The 8,885-nt window shown below is 43.8% G+C and overlaps 1 protein-coding gene across 1 annotated transcript in view; it reads right to left on the minus strand.

Annotated features, from left to right (window-relative positions):
- UST (uronyl 2-sulfotransferase) overlaps positions 1 to 8,885 on the minus strand; it is a 230,629-nt gene that overhangs the window by 161,043 nt on the left and 60,701 nt on the right. The window lies entirely within an intron of this gene.

The raw sequence follows: 8,885 nt of genomic DNA on the forward strand, positions 1-8,885 counted from the left end.
GTATCTGCACAGAGAGCATTAGGCAAAACCAATGCTCCAGGAATTAATGGGATACCAATTGAGATGTTTCAACATGCTGATGAAGCCCTGGAAGCACTCATTCATCTACACCAGGAACTTTGGAAGACATCTCCTTGGCCAACTGACTGGAAGAGATCCATATTTGTATTCATTCCAAAGAAAGGTGACCCAATAAAATATTCACAATTATAGAAGTGTCATTGATATCACATGCAAGTAAAATTTTGCTTAAGATCATCCAATAAGAGTTGCAGCAGTACATTGACAGAGAGCTGGCAAAGGTTCGGGCTGGATTCAGAAGAAGATATTGAACAAGGGCTATCTATCATGGCTGATGTCAGATGGCTCTTGGCTGAAAGCAGAGAATACCAGAAAGAGGTTTAGTTGTGTTTCATTGACTGTGCAAAGGCATTTGATTGTGTGGATCATAACAAACTATGGAAAGCCTAGAGAAGAATGGGAATTCTAGAACACTTCATTATAAGGGACCTGTATAGGGATCAAGCGACAGTTATGTGAACAGAACAAGGTAATATGTATGGTTTAAAACCAAGGGAGGTGTGCTTCAGGATTGTATTCTCGAGCTGCCCTTTGAAATTTTCTGTTCGGTTCTCTGACGTCATCATTTCTGCCATGCGCCTTAGCTACTGTACGAGGAAGAGCAAGTTTCCGAGTCTGTGCTGACATCCACTTTGGTCCTGTCTTTCCATGACCTTATGCTTCTCCGTGAAAGATGTTCGTGCTGTCATCCCATGTTCCTCGGGTCTCCTGTCATTCATGTTCAATGAGCCCAACCTGTTCTTGAGATGTTCTCAGAAATCAGGTGGGATAGACTCAAGGTTGTATTTTGGCTCCTGTGGACCTGTTTCAATTTTCTTCAGTTTCAACTTGAATTTACCTATGAGCAAATGATCGTCTGCTCCAGTCAGCTCCTGGCCTGGTCTTAGTTACTGATATTGGTCTTCTCCACGGTCTCTTCAGAGGTAGTCAATTTGATTTCCGTATATTGCCTCTGAAGAAGCCGACGTGTCTAGGTCCTCTTTGTGTTGTTGAAAACATGTCTCTGTGATGAACAATTCCATCGTGCAATCTCCAGTTTTTCTATCACCAAGGCCCTATTTTCTAACTACTGCTCCTCTTTATTTCCGCCCTTGGCATTCTAGTTGCCAATAATGATCGATGCATTTTGATCGAATGTTTGATCAATTTCAGATTGAATACATTGGTAGAATTCTTCCTCTTCCTCATCACTAACTTTGGGGTTAGTGCATACATTTGAATAATTGTTGTATTGGTTGGATTTCTTTGAATGCAGAAAGATATAAACATATCACATACCACCTTGTACTCCAAGATAAATCTTGAAATGTCCTTTTTGAACTATGTATGCTACGCCATTCTTCTTGATTGTGCCATCCTCAGAATAGTAAACCGCATGATTACTGAAGGGTCTCACAGTCTGGAAGTAATCTACCATGAACTGATCTAATGCAAAGTAATCAACTCCATGCCAGTCGCTGTGATGGAATACAGTCCTCTTTGATTAGGACAAGCCTTAATGCAATTGGAAGAGCGAGTCTTTGGGGGTGTGGTCTGCTCTTTTTAAAAGCAGCCTTTCTAGGGAAGCTTCATGTCTGCTGGATCCGGATCCTGCAATTTTTCTTTTAGATAATTTGTGTGTGTGTGTGTGTGCGCGCGCGCGCGCGTCCAATTATACTGTAATACATAAGTCTGCTAGGATTTGGAACTGACCCTACGGCACCTAGTGACAACATGTATATTTTACTTGTTTATTTCTGGGTTTTCCATTTCAATTCTATTACTTTGTTCCAAAAAGCTTAATCACATATACTGCACAGTCTTGATTGCTGTAACTTTATGCTTTGCAGTTGGGACATTCGAGGCTTCCAATTTCATGTATGGTTGGTTTTTTTAAATTTTCAAGATCGTTTTGTATATTTTGGGTCCCTTGTATTTCCTGTACATAACAAAACAAAGTCTTCCAGTCCACGCACATGAATGTCTTTCTACTTATTTAATTCTTTTAAATTTTATTTCAGGGATGTTTGTAGTTGTCAATGTGCACACCTTACACTTCTTTTGTTGAATTTCGTTCTTTCTGATGCTTTTTGAATGAAAATGTTTGTTAATTTCATTGTTGGAGTATTCACCAGTAGAAATACAGCTGATTTTTGTATATTGATCTTATATTCTGCAGCTTTGCTAAACTCATTCATTAGTTCTGACAGCTTAAAAATCTTTATATATTGATGTTTAAGAATGTCCTATATACGACATCATGTCATTTGCAAATGGGGATAGCTTTATATTTCCTTTACTATATGGATGGCTTTTATTCCTTTTTCTTTCCTACTTGCCCAGCAATAAAAATTTCGATAGACTAAGGAGTCATTATTGAAAGCACCCATGATTAAAAATTTATACCTCAATAAAGATACTATTTCCATTTTTAAGACCCAGTATTGAACAATATCTAGCACCCAGCCTAACAGATAATAGTCAAAGGATCCCCTCACTCAGCATTTACTCATGAAGGAAGGCCATTAAGAGGCCCAAAGTTAAAAATACATTACAGTATGCTGTTTTCTAGTGCTGTCGAGAGGCTTCGACTCACGACAGCCCTCTGTACAACAGAATGAAACACCGCCGGTCCTGCGCCAGCCTCACGATTGTCCTCATGTTTGAGCCCATCCACGCAGCGCTGTGTCACGTCACCACTGTCCGCCAGTCTGGTGTACTGTGGTGGCTCTCGTGTTACCATGAGGTTGGAATATGTCACTGGTATGTCAAAGACCAACAGGGTCGCCCAAGCTGAATAGGTTTCAGCAGAGTGTCCAGCAGAAGAGCAGGCTGTGAAAAAGGACTGTCCACTTCTGAGGCATTAGCCAAGGGAAACCCTGTCAACAGCAGCAGCGCATTGTCAGATCCGCAACACTTCCTGCATACGCACCATAGCATTTCAGAGATTTTGAGCTTAAAGGGCAGCTGTCACTGGTGTACAACGTAATCTGCTTCATTCGCGTTAAAAGCTGATCATGTAGCGCTCTGATGTGCAGTCCACCTGCTTGGGAGCTTTGCCTCTGGGTGCGACCTGGTTCCGTGGTGTGTCTTCAGAGTGCCTTCTCCAAAAAAAACCAAAACGTTGCACACATTTGCTTTTCCTTGACTGCTTTAAAGGACTTGATGTGCCCTGCACCACTGATTAACAATAGAAGGGTGTTTCAAAGAGTTCGCTGGAAAAATGGACAGAAAAGATAACAGGATTTCCCTCCCATGAACTCTTTAAAGCCTCCTTGTATTAATTACATTAAAGTGAGAGGTCATGGAAACCTTCAAATGATGCTCGCTCATCTATAGTGCCAAATGCTAATAAAGAATCATCAAGATGAGAACAGAGTCATTGTAAAATGTCACTTTTATGCATGGTTTAATCAGGGAGTACCCCAAAAGTCTATTCCCTGGCAATATTGCAGAACTTTGGATAGTCAGAGAAATCAATTCTGTTCTTAGTTATGACGTTATCCCCCAAGGAGGCTAAACTAAGCTTGGTGTTCATGTCCTGATGCTGATGGGGTTTGCAGTTGGACGTGTCTCGATGACCAGACCGGGTTCTACCCATGGTCCAGACAAAGCTGCCATGGCAAACACAAAGGTTAATTACTCTGGAGAAATAAACCACTCAACAATGGGGGGGAGAGCATCTTTTCCTGTCTCCTAGCACAGGACTGAACAGCAACAAGAATGATCACAGCTCGGGCCTTCTTAAACTTTTGCAAGCAGCCTTCCATCCACACAGCAGCCTGACAGACAGATGGAGATAAGAGACGTGGGAATCTTCTCAAGTAGATGTTTGCATGGACACACAGGGTTAACAGGTGTGGGAAGGAAGTGGGAGTGTGTATATATATATACATATATGTATATATATATACACACACATATATACATATATATATGACTGGCAGAGGGCATCTGTATATGTGTATTTACCTTGGCTGCAAATAAACCCATGAACGTGGTGGAATATACATGAAGCACAACTATGAACATGTTTTAGACATAACCAAACACCTTGGAGGAATGAGTTGCTGGGTCTGGGGGTCAAGGTACATTGTTGGGGGGAATGCCAAGGTCAATTAGCACAGCAGACTTCACGAGAACAATGTTCTACACCCTACTTTGATAAGCAGGGACTGGGGCCTTACCACTATCTGAGGTGCCAATGGCACACACCACCCTGACTCCTTGCTAATGTTGATCTGGATGCTAAAGTTGGGGGTGGGGCTTTCTGTCTGCCAAGTGACAAATGGCACTTGAATAAAATGGAGTTTGGAGTTTGAGCTAAAAGGGTCTTTTAAAGTCTTTTTGCAGTCACTAAGCTTATCACAGGACAGCTTTTGTTTGTCTGAATGCATAATTCAGGATTTCACATATACTTTACTACATTTTATGCCAGGCAGCTGTCGGCCAGGACCAGCTATGATAGAGCAGGAGGTGTGAAGGAAAAAACACATCCTGCTCCTCTTCGTTCTTTTTCCTTCTGAGTTTATCATGAATTAAGTGGAGTAGATCATCAAAGTTAGTTTATGATGAAGTGATGAATTAGGTATTAGGTCAAGAATCATAACTCACGGAGCACATCATGCATTCAGCAATGCGTACGCATTTTGTTTCAGCTCAGCCTTTGCAATCCCCTCAGTGTACCATCGTGTAAACCGCATTTCCCCCATGTTTCCTATTTTCACGGTTGCTCCTTTCCTCTCTTGGGTAAATGCTGCCATTTTGATCTTAAAGCGTTGATTATTTTAGTAGAAGGATAAGCTCAGTTCCAGACCTGACGGGTGACTGAAGGCCACAGTCTTAGGATTCTACTAGTCACTACACGATCAATAATCGTGGCGTCTTTTATTATTTTTATTTCTGCTCCGATTTTTCTCCCACTCTGCCTAGTACCTTCTAATGTCATCCTTCCGGTGCTGTTGGTAATAGTAGCTGGGCACCATCTAGTTCTTCTGTTCTCAGAGTTGTGGAGACTGGTATTTGCAATGGTCCATTGGTCCAGTGGCCTACTGGTTTCCATGTCTCTTCCTATTTTCATCACTCGTCTTTCTTCTGGACAGGAGGAGGCAATAGGTGCACCTCAGATAGGTGCTCCCAAATGACCCTTGTCACTACTCGCCAAAGTAGGGTGTACAACATGATCTGTCTGCTTCTTTTCTCTCCCATGGGCTACCTGAGGACTCTGGACTCCCATGAGCTTGCTAGACTGAGGCCTCAGGAAGGACAAAGGGACTGATAGGCTCTTCTAAGTTCCACTTAAGCATTCTGGGGATGTGAGTAATGGATCATCCATGACTGGTTGTGATTAGAAACTAGTGATAAATAGCTGATAATGATGTGACTATATTGAAGACATACAACAGGGATCCTTTCATCATACTTATTCAATCTGTGTGCTAAGCAAATAATCAGGAAAGCTTGAATATATGAAAGAAGAATGTGGCATCAGGATTGGAGGAAGGTTTATTAACAAGCTGCACACGTGCAGATGATACCACCTTGCTAACAGAAAGCAAGAAGGACTTGAAGCTCTTGCTGATGAAGAGTAAAGATTTCAGCTCTCGGTAGAGATGACAACTCAATGTCAAGAAGACCAAAATCCTCACAACTGGACCAAGAGGTAACAGCATGATGAATGGAGAAAAGGTTGAAGTTGTCAAGGATTTTGTCTTGCTTGGATCCACAATCAATGCTCATGGAAGCAGCAGTCAAGAGATCAAAAGATGCATTGCGTTGGACAAAGCTGTTGCACAAGACTCTTCAGAGTGTTGAAAAGCCAGGATGTTACTTTGAGGAGTAAAATTCACCTGACACAAGCCATGGTAGTCTCCATTGCATCATATGCATGCGAAAGTTGGACATCGAATCAAGAAGACTGAAGAATGGATCCATGTGGAGTGTGGTGCTGGGGAATGGGGAAAGCACCGTGGACTGCTACCAGGACAAACGGACCTGTCTTGGATGAAGCAGGACCAGAGTGCTCCTTAGAGGCAAGCACGTCAAGACTTGGTCTTACATACTTTGCACAAGTTGTCAGGAGACACCGGTCCCTGGAGAAGGACAAGTAGAGAGGCAGTGAAAAAGAGGAAGGCCTGAAAGAGATGGATTGACTCCGTGGCAGCAACAATGGGCTCAGGATTAGGAGCAACATGAGGATGGCTCAGGACCAGGCAGTGTTTGTTCTCTTGAGCACGGGGTCACTATGGGCTGTAACTGACTCGATGGGATCTACAACAATACTCTTCCTTGGTGAATAAGCTTTCCTCCAGCGCGTAAGTAAATCTGGTGCACCAGAGCTCTCTAAAGTGTTGAAGAGTAAAGACATCACTTTAAGGACTGAGGTGCCCCTGACCTGAACCATAGTGTGTTCAGCTGCTTCCTATGTGGGTGGACATTAGACATTGAGTAAGGAAGACCAAAGGAGACTGTATGCACTTGAATGATGGGGCTGGCCGAAGAATGTTGAAACGGATCATGGGCTGCCAAATGAACAGACCTGTCTCGGAAAAAGTAGAGTCAGAATGCTTCTTAGAAGAGAAGGTGGAAAGACTTCTCACACTCTGTGGAAATGTCGTCAGGAGAGACCTGTCCCTTGGTAAAGGACACCGTGCTTGGTAAAGGAGGAGGGCAGTGAGAACGAGAAAGACTTTTGATGAGATGGATTGACAAAGTGGCTGCAAACAATGGGCTCACGCGTGACAACCATGAGGATGCTGCAGGACTAGGCGTGTTTTGTTCTGCGGTACATGCACGGGGTCACGATGAGGTGAAGTGCACTTGACAGCACCTAACAATTTTGTCTTTGGTGCTCTTTAAAGAAATACACACGAGGAGCCCAGATCCCACCTCTCCTTACTCAAAAACAACAATAAAAACAACCAACTGCATTCTTGGTAACCATGGTTGTATGAATGTTACATCTGTGGTTTCTATTCATGGCCAATGTATCAAAGTGAAAGGAAGTCCAAAATATCTCTCTATGAATTACATATCTTTGTCACCTTGTAAGATCTGCAAATGCCACAAATGCCTCCGGGGACCGATGGACCTGGGTGGAACATGCTAAACAAACAGGCATCATTCCAAAGCCAGGTTGACGCGCAGGTGGACTTTGTAGGTCAAAGCAGATTGATCTAGATCAAGACTACATAAACTCTTCTGGGTTCTGGTATTGTTGGACGGTGTTATTGCGGTTGTCAGGTGCCCCTGAGTCGGTTCCAACTCATAGCGACCCTGTGCATAAGAGAACCCAACACTGCCGGGTCCTGTGCCACCCTCACGAAGGCTCTCATGTGTGAGCTCACGGATGCAGCCACTGTGTCCAGCCAGCTCGCTGAGGGCCTTCCTCTTTTCGTGCTGCCCCTCCAGTTTATCAAGCACGACGTCCTTCTCCAGAGACTGGCCTCTTCTGATGCACATCCAAAGTACATGAGACAAAGTCTCGCCGGCCTTGCCTCAAAGGAGCATTTTGGCTGTACTTCTCCCAAGGCAGTTCTGTTTGTTGTTTTGACCGCCCGTGGTATTTGTAAGTACAAACTGTTATTTCCTATGGTTTGTTACAGAGCTGGGCTTCCCAAGTGGCCACGTCCCCTATGGAGTGAGTTAGAACACATGACAATTCCCAGGCCTCACATGAAGATAAGCTGAATTGGAATGTCTAGGGTGAAAATCAGGAATTTATTAGTGAAGTGCTTCCGCCTAGATGACTGGGAGGAATGGCTGTGGTTGAGAATCTGTGATTCCTTGTGATGTTTTGTGGGATCAGGTAGGTGAGTGGGCTTCCTGTGTGACCCGGGATTGGAATCAGGGTATCTTCCTTGTGGTCTCACAGGAGTGCCAATAAAATCCCACCAGAATTGTTAACCATGACTAACCTAATAAATGCACTTCCAGTGCTCAAAACCAAACAAAACTCATCATCACATCATTTACAACTCCTAGTGGCCCTATAGGGCAGGACACACTGCCCCTGTGGGTTTCCAAGGCTGTAACTCTTTACAGCAGTAGAAAGCCTCATCTTTAGACAGCCGAGCAGCTGGTGGCTTCGAACTGCCCGTCTTCAGTTTAGCATCCCAACACATAGCCACTATGCTATCAGGGCTCCTCTATTTCCAGTACAGTAAATGTTCATTTACCCAGAATGGTAAGAAAATGGGTATTTAGATTAAATGAATGGGTAGGTGTTATGGATTAAACATAACACAAATATATCTGTCAACTTGGCTAGGCCATGAGTTCAGTGACTTGGCAGTTCTGTAGTGTTATTGGAGGGTGATGCTATGATGTAATCATCCTCCATAATGAGATCTGATGTGTTGCACAGGAAGATGGGATGCAACACCCTTACTCAGGCCACAGTCCGACTAGTGTTCAAGGGCACTTCCCCAGGGTGTGCCTGCATCACGTACAAGGTACAAAAGGAGAGAGAAGTGAGAGGAAGAGGAGGAGCCTCGGGACCTTTGAACCTGGGGTCTGTCCTTGTACCGAGAAGCTCCAAGACTCAGGGGAAGATGAAGACACATGGCGATGTCCAGCGGATGCCGAGCCCACAGATGCCCACAGCAATGGGGACATTCCCTTAAACTGTGACCCTTTCCCTAGAGTGGGTGCTCTGAACCTGGATTTGTAGCTCCTAACACGGTGAGAGCACACATTGCTGTTTGTTACAGTCACCCACGTGTGGTGTCTCTGTTGTGACAGCAACACATAACTAAGGCTGTTGTTGTTATTCGGTTTGTTGAGTTGGTTCTGACTCATAGAGACCCTACATCCGACAGTATAAC

Source organism: Echinops telfairi, unplaced genomic scaffold (assembly GCF_000313985.2).
Source record: "Echinops telfairi isolate 266 unplaced genomic scaffold, ASM31398v2 ScPeMD7_3533;HRSCAF=4204_0, whole genome shotgun sequence".
Lineage (NCBI taxonomy): Eukaryota > Metazoa > Chordata > Mammalia > Afrosoricida > Tenrecidae > Echinops > Echinops telfairi.